The sequence below is a fragment of the Galeopterus variegatus genome, unplaced genomic scaffold (genome assembly GCF_000696425.1).
Source record: "Galeopterus variegatus unplaced genomic scaffold, G_variegatus-3.0.2 Scaffold8543, whole genome shotgun sequence".
NCBI lineage: Eukaryota > Metazoa > Chordata > Mammalia > Dermoptera > Cynocephalidae > Galeopterus > Galeopterus variegatus.
In genome coordinates this window covers 16765-26448 of record NW_007734654.1, presented here as the reverse complement: position 1 = coordinate 26448, position 9684 = coordinate 16765, and the positions used below count along the sequence as shown (strand labels likewise).

Here is a 9684-nt window from a genome sequence, read left to right as displayed (position 1 = left end):
TATACATCTCCAAGGTCTAAATCTCCCCTGCCCCAAACCATAGCCACTGGCCTCAAGGCTACTGGGCATTTGAAATGTGGCTCATCTGAACTGAGATGCTCCTTTAAATACAAAGTGCATTGAACTTCAGACTTACTATGAAAAAAATGAATGCCCACTATCTCATTAGTCACTCCTTTATATTGGTTATATGCTCAAATGCTAATATTTTGTAACTATTGGGTTAAATAAAATTTATAACTAAAATTAATTTTGCCTGTTTTTTTTGTTTGTTTTACTTTTTCAAGTAGCTACTGGAAAATTCAAAATAACTTTTGTAAATTGTAATGTATCTCCATTGGATGATGCTGGTCTAGATAAACTGTTGATTCCCACCTCCAGACACCAGTGCTGGAAGGTTCTATGGGGATTTTAATCATTGTTGCTGCTCCCCCAGGTCCCATATGTAAGTTGCTCTTTTCCTGTGAAATGTGTTAGGATTTTATTCTGGCAGCTTTATTTACTACCATACTCTGCTCTAAGGACATCATTTCATTTAAGCCCAAATATTTTTTTATTTCCTGCTGAAGAACACATTTTTCTTTTCAGTTACTCTTCCCATAATGTGCTTAGTAATTCATTTGTCACAGGACGTGGACACATTTTCCTGGAGGGTGGGAACTGGTGAGACAAGCCCCTGGGTTTTATGGATGGTTTCTTGTGGCTGGAATTCTTTGCAAGAATTTCTTCTTGTCCTTTTCATGGTATTCTCCAGTCTTTTGAGAAGTAATGTATATTTCTTTCCCATAGCCATGTTGAAAATTGAATTTACTTCTGTTTCATGTGATAGTGTTCGTACTTTACTCTTGCAAATCATTTTCATTTATGACCTTTACTTTTTTTCTTTGGTCATTTTCCTAAGGGCACAGATTGCTGAGGTTGAAGTGACTGTGTCTGTGGTTACGGTAATCCAGTTGTACCCCTGCATTTCCTACCTGCCATCAGATATACTCCTAGCTATTGATCACCAGCAAAAACCATCACTAGAAATTGTTTGAACCCACAATCGAGTGACCTGTGCCAGGAGAGATCACCTCTTACCAACATGCATGTCTATTAAGCCCTTCACTTGTTCGAGGGCTGAAATTCAATCCTTCCTCTTATTTCTAGAAATATTACTTGTTGTATATGTGTGTGTGTTTTGTTTACTTCTGTGCATTTTTTGTGCATTTCTTTATTAAAAAGATAGGTAGTATATTTTATAAAAACATTATAGATTTACTTGTTTACTGAATGATCATAAAGCACAAAGGTTCAAATCACGAAGCTGGATATGACATTTTTAAAACATCAAGTTTTTACCTCCTAACCATATGTTCTTGTTTGGAAACAGTGAATTGCAAGATTGAATGTAACATGGTTTTCTTTTCTTTTTTAGATTTTAAACCTTCTATTTGTGAAATATAACATAAATATTAAAGATTACATGAAATAGAGCTGTAGCCTAATGAATTAGGATGAGCCAAGCATCCTTACTTCTTTTTGTTAAGTTTCGCTATTTAACGGTTTATCCCTGAACACTGTTGGTTGGTTTTGTGTTTTTTATGTGTTTTTAAAAACAGTTTTATTAAGGATAGAGCTGTAGCCTAATGAATTAGGATGAGCCAAGCATCCTTACTTCTTTTTGTTAAGTTTTGCTATTGAACGGTTTATCCCTGAACACTGTTGGTTGGTTTTGTGTTTTTTTATGTGTTTTTAAAAACAGTTTTATTAAGTTAGAATAGACATACAATAAACTACATTTATTTATTTAAATAAATAATATTTAAAGTGGACATTTTAACATGTTTTGTCGTATGTGTACACCATGAAACATCAACACAATCATAACAATGAACTTGTTCGTTGCCCAAAAGATTTGTTTTTTGAAATCCTCAGTTGTAATTCCTTTCTCCTTCTCCTTGGTCCGCCCATCACCTCTGTCTCCAGGCAACCATGGATCGTATTTCTAACACTTTTGATTAGTTTGTATTTTTATACAAATGGAATAATATAGTATATAATCTTTTTTCTGGTTTCTTTCAATCAAAAATTATGTTGATATTTATCCATATTTTTATGGATAAATAATTCATTATCAATAATTCATTTTTAAACTACTGAATACTATTTGATTGTATGGATATACTATAATTTATTTATCCATTCACCTGCTCATGATCATTTGGGTCGTTTCCATTTTTGTGCTAAAATAAATAAATCTGTTTTGAACATTCATGTACAAATTTTTGTATGGACATATACTTTCATTGTTCTTGAGAAAATACATATGTGTGTAGTGTCTGAGTTATATGGTACGTATACCTTTACATTTTCAGAAACTGCCATTCTGTTTTGTGGTTGAGCCATTTTTTATCCACACCAGAAATGTACGAGAGTTCCAATTGCTCCTCATCCTTGCCAACACTTGGTATGCAAAGTAGGTTGTTGAGAAGTATGTTAGTTTCCAAGTAGTTGCGAATTTTCCATGTCTTTCTGTTATTGATTTCTTATTAATTCCGTTGTGCTCAGAGAATATACCTTGTGTGATTTGATATTTTTCTAAGTTTATTGATATGTTTCCTTTTTGGCCCAGAAAATGGTCTACTCTGGTAAAGGCTTGGTATGCACCTAAAAAGAATGTGTACCCTGATATTGCAGGATGAAGGATTTTATAAATCGTGATTAGATAAATTTGGTAGATACTGCTTTTCAAGTTTTCTGTAGCCTTGCTGATATTTTATAACATTGGGACATAATTTGATAACATTGTTCTACTAATTGTTGAGAGAGGGGTGTTGAAACATTTAAGTATAATAATAGATTCATCTGTCTCTTTGCAGTTCTATCAATTTTGCTCATGTACTTTTAAGTTCTATTATTAGTTGCATACATGATTAGGATTGCTATGTCCTCAACGAATTGACTCCTTTATCATTATGAAATGATTCCTTCAATTCCTGGTAATATTCTTTGCCTTAAAATGTACTTTAATATTAATTGAGCCACTCCAGCAATCTTTTGATTGCTGTTAATTTGGTATATATTTTTTCTTTTTTATTTTAACATATTTGTGACTTTATTTCTAAAATGAAGTCTTTTAGTAAACACCTTGTATTTGGGTTTTGCTTTTTAAAATCCAACCCTAAAATGTATATGTTTTAATTGGTATATTTAAATCATTTATGTTAACATGATTATTGACATGATTGTGTTTAATCTATTATATTGTGCTTTGTCATTTTATACCTTATTTTGGATTAATTTTTATTATTCCTCTTACAATCTTTCTTGCTTTATTAGCTCTAACTTTGTGTGTATGTGTTTGTGTGTATACTTTAGACCCTGCTTTAGTGTTTGTAGTCTCCCTGTTTTCTTCTTTAATTTGTCTGTCTAATTTAATTGAAATTCTATTACTTCATGTATAGTTTAAGAAACCTGTGACAATATACTTCTATTTCTCTATTTCCATTATTTGTGCTATTTTTGTCATACATTTTACTTTTCCTTCTGTTACAAACCACAGCACCCATTGTTACCGATTTTGTTCAAAATATGTACAAATGTCCTCAAAACATTGAATTAATAAGCAACACATTTTATGTTTACCCACATTGCTACCTGTTCTGGTGCTTTCCCTTCCTTTGTATACATCTTGATTTTTTGTGGGAAGGTGGTGAAGGGAGGTGGCTGACTGGTACAAGGATCCAAACCCTTGACCTTGGTATTATAAGGCCATGCCACTAATTGAGCTAACTGGCCAGCCCTTGATTTTCAGTGAGTGTCATCTGCCTCCTTTTTGGAGAAGTTCATTTAATAATTTTGTTGATGCAGGTCTGCTGGTGATGAACTTTTTCAGATGAAAAGAGTTTATTCTCAAATATCTTCATTCGCCTATCTTTAAGAAAAAATTCAGTAGGCATAAAATACTAGATTATTATTGGCTTTATGAAATTTGATGATAAAGTGTCTTGGTGTAATATTCTTCATGTTTCTTATGACTGGGGTTTGCTGAGCTTCTTAGATCTGTGAGCTTACAGTTCACATTAAATTTGGGTAATTTTCAGCTCTTATTTCTTCAGCTCTTTTCTATCTTAGCCACTTGCCCTCACTTTTCCTTTGATGTCACCAATACATACATAGGCTGCTTTGAACTCTATCTGCAAGTCACTGATAATAAGGTATTGTTTTTCATTCTTTTTTTCTTCTGCTGGTTTCATTTTGGATAATTACTATTATTATTTTCAAGTTCACTGATCTTATCCACTGGAGTGTTTTATATGCTGTTAATCTCATCCAGTATATTTTTTATTTCAAACATTGTAGTTTCCTCTCTAGAAATTTGATTTGTGTATGTGTGTTTAATATTTTCCATGTCTAGGGGCTGTCCCGGTGGCGCACTGCTACAGTGCGCTGCTTGGGAAGTGCGGCGGCGCTCCCGCCGAGGGTTCGGATCCCACATACAGACCGGCCGCTCACTGGCTGAGCTAGGAGCGGGGGCAACAGCGAGGGTTGTGATCCCGTTGCCGGTTACAAAAAAAGACAAAAAGACAAAAAAAAAAAAAAAACCTAAAAGAAAAATTTGAAATCCAGTAATATCAGAGACTGATTCAAATAAATTCTTGCTCATTCTGTGGGCTGACATTCCAACGTAGATAGAGGGCAGCTCCTACTTCTCACTGTATGAACACAACTCAAAAACAAAACTTAAAGATCGCAGTTTACAAGAATACATTTTCACCCCTCCTCTGCTGATCTGTGCTCACATAACTTCAGCCCATGCTTATGAAAGTTAGCTACTCACTTACATTCAAGTCACCATATCAGTAGGCTCTGAAAGATGGGAATTCTTCTGTACTAGCTTATATGCTAAACCACCATCTGTATAACTTAGAAAGGAAGAAAGAAAGGGAGGGAGGGAGGAAGAAAGTGAGAGACAAAGCTGAGTGCTAAAGAGAGGAATAAAGGAAGAAACGCAATGTAATGGTTGGCCAGAAGGAGATGGGCTACCAAGGGTAACTATTCAACAATACAAGGAAAAAATTAACTCCTTAGGAAGAACTGGTTTCTTGCCTGTAAACAAAAACCAAGTAAATTTGCTGCTCTTTGGAATTAATACTTCTGAGTATGGATCTCTTCACACCTGTACTATGCTTCACTGTTGCCTCCTAAATTCTTATATGACAAACACAATTAATGGTAAGGAACATCATGGTCCCCTAAAGTAAAAATGCTATGTTTTTATGGGAAAAATTCCACTTAAGCACTTTGACAGAAACCACTTATTACACTCAAATCTGTGTGAACCCATCTTCTTTTAGATAATGACAAACAGAAAGCGAGAAACAGGTTAGGATATAGAGGAGAAAAAATATTTTAGGTTAATTCCTGTGAATTCAGGTGGTGTTATTAAAGTAGTCAAAGTATGTTTAGTAGATCAATCAGAACATTTAGTTACACAATTTTAAGCTTACTCATTCCAAAATAGGTTTTCTATAAAGAGAAAACCCAACATTAAATGCCAAAATCAGTACTTAATGGTTCGACATCTACAACAACATCACAATGCTGGTGCTTGTATTGAGCATTCCTACAAAGCTGTAAGAGGTCTGAAAGGGAGACCTGTAGCAGATCTCTTCTTTCTACATTTTGCACATTATGTACCTCCAAAGCCAAGGCTGTCTTGTCGTAGGCATTAGGGACTCGCTTCTGGATAACCCTGGCATAAATGGGCCCATTCTGGAGGTTAGGGAGCGGAGTGTTGACGCTGGGTTGGGCATAGGGCCCAGGCTCCGGCCCACCCAGTGGCTGTGGGTGGGAACCCTCCTGGTTACCTCCAATCAGAGCCGATACTGAGGCGGAGGCAGGTCTATACTTCTCGACGTAAGGGACTGGAATCATCCCTCTCTTGCCTTCGCTGTCCTCTGCATTCCACCACTGCTCTTCAGGCTTATCCCGGATTCTCAGGATGTCTCCTTTCTTAAAGGGAAGATCTTCTTCATCATTCCCATTAAAGTCAAAGAGGGCTCGCACATACTCTGCTTCCTCCTGCCTGAGAATCACTCCACTACCCTGCCTGGATCTGGAAACTGGTTCTATCAACGTTGTAGTGTCCAAATAGTGTATTTTGTAGAATTCCAGTAAAGCAGGCAATGAATCAAACTCTTGATCGCCTATTCGGAGTCTGGAGGGGCTCACCCCTGGAAAAAACAGAGCAGGGTGTTACTTAAAGATGTACTATACTGAAGATGAAATGCAGATTTTAAGCATTTCCCACACATATTCTGTCAATATTTAATCACCAAAAAAAAAACCTGCTTAGAGAAAATAATCCCTTCTCATAGCAAATGGACATCACACTTTGAAGCTGAAACATCCTCTGGGAAGAAAGATGCCCATTACCATCGGCCCCAGAGAAGGAACAGAAGGCCGTGACAGACCAGACCAACTGGAATGTGCTCTCATACAAGATCAAAGACTAGTGCAACATGGAGACTTTTTGTTCATTCTCCCAATATGTTCTGTTGCTCCCCCATTTACAGAGTAGCATAAGGTTCAAGGTTTTGTTGCAATCTTCTTCTCAACCTCAGGAAATACTGGGAGCTCTTTTTGTTCACAGGTCCCAGCAGCTGTTCCAGGAAGAGGTGGGAGAGCTTGATATCTACAATGAGCTCACAAATTCGTTCTCTTCACATCTAGAATGCACAGTTCCAAAGAAGAAAAACATTTTTAAGACTTTTTCGATCTAAGACTGCTGATCTCAATTACATCTCTGACAGCTAAAAAAATTTGACTAGGTAAAGGAACATAGGAACTGAATGAAACAAAAAAGCTGACTGCTTAAAAATCAATTCCTAAGATTATCACTTAAAAATAAAACACGGAAACCAGACTGTTCCCTATGAAACAGAACGGGCCATGAAAAAAGATAAACAAGGATGCTTGGATAAATAAAGAAGTGTTAAAATATTCGACCTCTGATAACACATCAGGGTCCACCCTGCCAGTGAGATCCAGCTGTGAAGACAGACCCTGAGGGTCCCCATGGAGAGGATGAGAAGATGTGAGGGAGAGTGGGTGAGCACAGCACAAGGACAGAGGCGGCAGGGGGAGGGGAGCCTCCAGGAAACAGGGAGAGTCCCCATGTGCACACCCTGACACCAGGGCCGGGGGTCATAGGGGATTTATCATGTGACCAGATGCTCCAGAGATGGAGGGGACACAGTGAGCTTGGGCTTGCAGACCTGCACCTAACGCCCTGCCCAGCACTTTTCTCTGGAGTGCTGAGCCCTGCAGTTTTGTTAGGTGCAATCAGACACCAGGTGTGCAGAATTATGCACTGAAAGGTTTTGATCAATTACAGCTAATTCTGTTAAATTATTTCACATCTTTCCAAAATTGTCCTCTTCTCCAATTGTTTAGGATTTTTAAATGCACACGAGCTTTTATTAATTGTCTCAGTAATAATACAGCAACAAAATAAACAACAAACAGCAGGCAGTCCTCGTTGAGCTTTTGAACAGTATTTATTTCTGTAACACATGCTTTCCCCTCATGCCCACATTTCTCTGGTGGGACTTCCACCTGATCCCTTCCTCGCCTCCCAGTGTTGCTGCAAATTGCCCAATTTCACCCCCAGGACGTCTCTCTTAAGCTTCCACTCCAAGGCTGGCTTCTCAGTCTGCAGTCTCTGCAACGTCTGAAAGGATGGTTGTCTACACCCAAAGATGATCAGGGGCACGGAGGCCGTCATGTGCGCCACCGGGCCGGCCCTCAGAATAACTTTTTTAAACCTCATTTTCTCTTTATTAAATAAGAATCATGATCTTTTGAAACTCAGATCATGGAGTGTTTTTTTTTTTTTTTCAGTCAGCAACTTCAGGATGACTCTAGGTACTTGATGATGGGTGTCAGAAGTACCTCTGGAGGGCTGGTTTCATGCCCTGGATTTGCAGACTGGCAGCTGTGGGGACCAACCCATAGGGCACCAGGGAGGGTGGTGTGGGTTTCCAGTTTGTGTCTCCCTCACACAGGTGCTGGCTGTTCCGTGTCCCTCACTGGCATGCTGAAAGGACTCTCACAGCCTATCTGACGAGTCTGCGTGGTTCAGGCCACCCTCACCCTTAGTCAGTGCTATTAGCCAAGCTTATAAAATCAATGCACATGAAAACCCAGTGAGCGGAAAACCTCAAGCTGGAGCAGGGAGGGCTTGGACCAGGTCAGAAATGAGTGTTCAAGAGCAGAGGAAATCAGAATCTCAAGGAGATATCAGCACTGTCATGGTCACTGTAGCATTATTCACAACAGGCAAGGTATGGAATCAATCTAAACATCAGTTAATGAATGAATAGAAAAAGAAATTGTGTTATTTTTATTCAGCCTTTAAAAAGAAGGAAATCCTGCCATTTATGATAATGTGGATTAACCCAGAGGACATCATTCTGAGTGAAAGAAGCGAGGCACAGAAAGGTGAATGCTGCATGGTCTCATTTATACGTGGAATCTAGAAAAGTCACACTCATAGAAACAGAGGGTAGAGTGGTGGTTACCAGGGGGCAGGGTGGGTGGGGAAAATTGGGAGACGTTTGTCAAAGCGTACAATGTTTCAGTTATGTAGTATGAATAAGTTTTAGGGGTGTAATAAACAGTATGGAAGCTACAGTTAGTAACATTGCATATTTAAAATTTGCTAAAAGAACAGATCTTAGGTGTTCTCACCACACACAGACACACACGCAAAGGCAACTATGTGAAGAGATGGATATGTTAATTAGCTTGGCTGTAGTAATCAATTCACTATGTATATGTAAATCAAAATATCATGTTGTACACCTTAAATATATACAATTTCAGTTGAAAATTAAAAAAAAAAAATAGCACAGTTGAGACCAAGAGAACCGTCCCAAAGAACAAGCATTAAAGAGAAAGAGAAAAGTAAGGACAGAGAAAGGAAGAGACATTGGAAACGTGTATTTGCATGAGCAGGAAGAAGGAGCATGTTTGTTTTTCTGCATGGCTGTGGTTGCCCATCACATCCTGTATGCACCTCTGAGGTCGCTCATCTGGGATCGTCCCCTGAGGATCTAACACTTCTCACAATCTGCCCCACAGCCCAGCCCCCCAGGGCTCCAACTTCAGCCAATTTTACTATGAGCCATACTTAGGCCGCTGTGGATTCATTATTTTCCCTTTTCCGAGGACCTTTCTCTCCATCTTCCCCCACATTTGGACAGAATACCTAAAGCCTGGAGCTTCAAACTCTAATGATGACTCTTTTGGGGAGTGACACAGGATAACGTGCAGGAAGACACAGGCCTGTGTCATCTGTAGGGCGTTCCTGGTGCCAGAATGTCTTGCAAGGCCTGAAGCAGTTCCTCCTTTTCAGTGGCTTTGCTTCACTGAGTCTGGATTGGGATAGCTCATATCCTGTATGTGCAATTTAGGAAACTAAGTCCTACATCAGATCAGCGAAGAGAGGCATCGGGCTGCTGGTGTGTCTCATTCAACACACTTGAAGCCCAATTGTGAATCCAGAGGAGCCAGCATCACCAGGAACAGAGCCTGGGGAGGAGTTCACAGTCCCCCTTTTCTTTCAAGGAGATTAAGGCCACTTGTCTGTCTTCATCAGGCTTCTGGAAGGAGAAGAGCTTTGCAGTCATATCTGAG

The 9684-nt window shown here is 38.7% G+C and overlaps 1 pseudogene across 1 annotated transcript; it reads right to left on the bottom strand.

Annotated features, from left to right (window-relative positions):
- Positions 1 to 5560: 5560 nt before the first annotated feature.
- On the bottom strand, positions 5561 to 7771 carry LOC103608541 (annotated as a pseudogene). Its single transcript, XR_552072.1, has 2 exons — positions 7603 to 7771; positions 5561 to 6218 (listed from the first exon to the last, which is right to left on the bottom strand). The product of XR_552072.1 is annotated as an adapter molecule crk-like (transcript).
- Positions 7772 to 9684: the final 1913 nt, after the last annotated feature.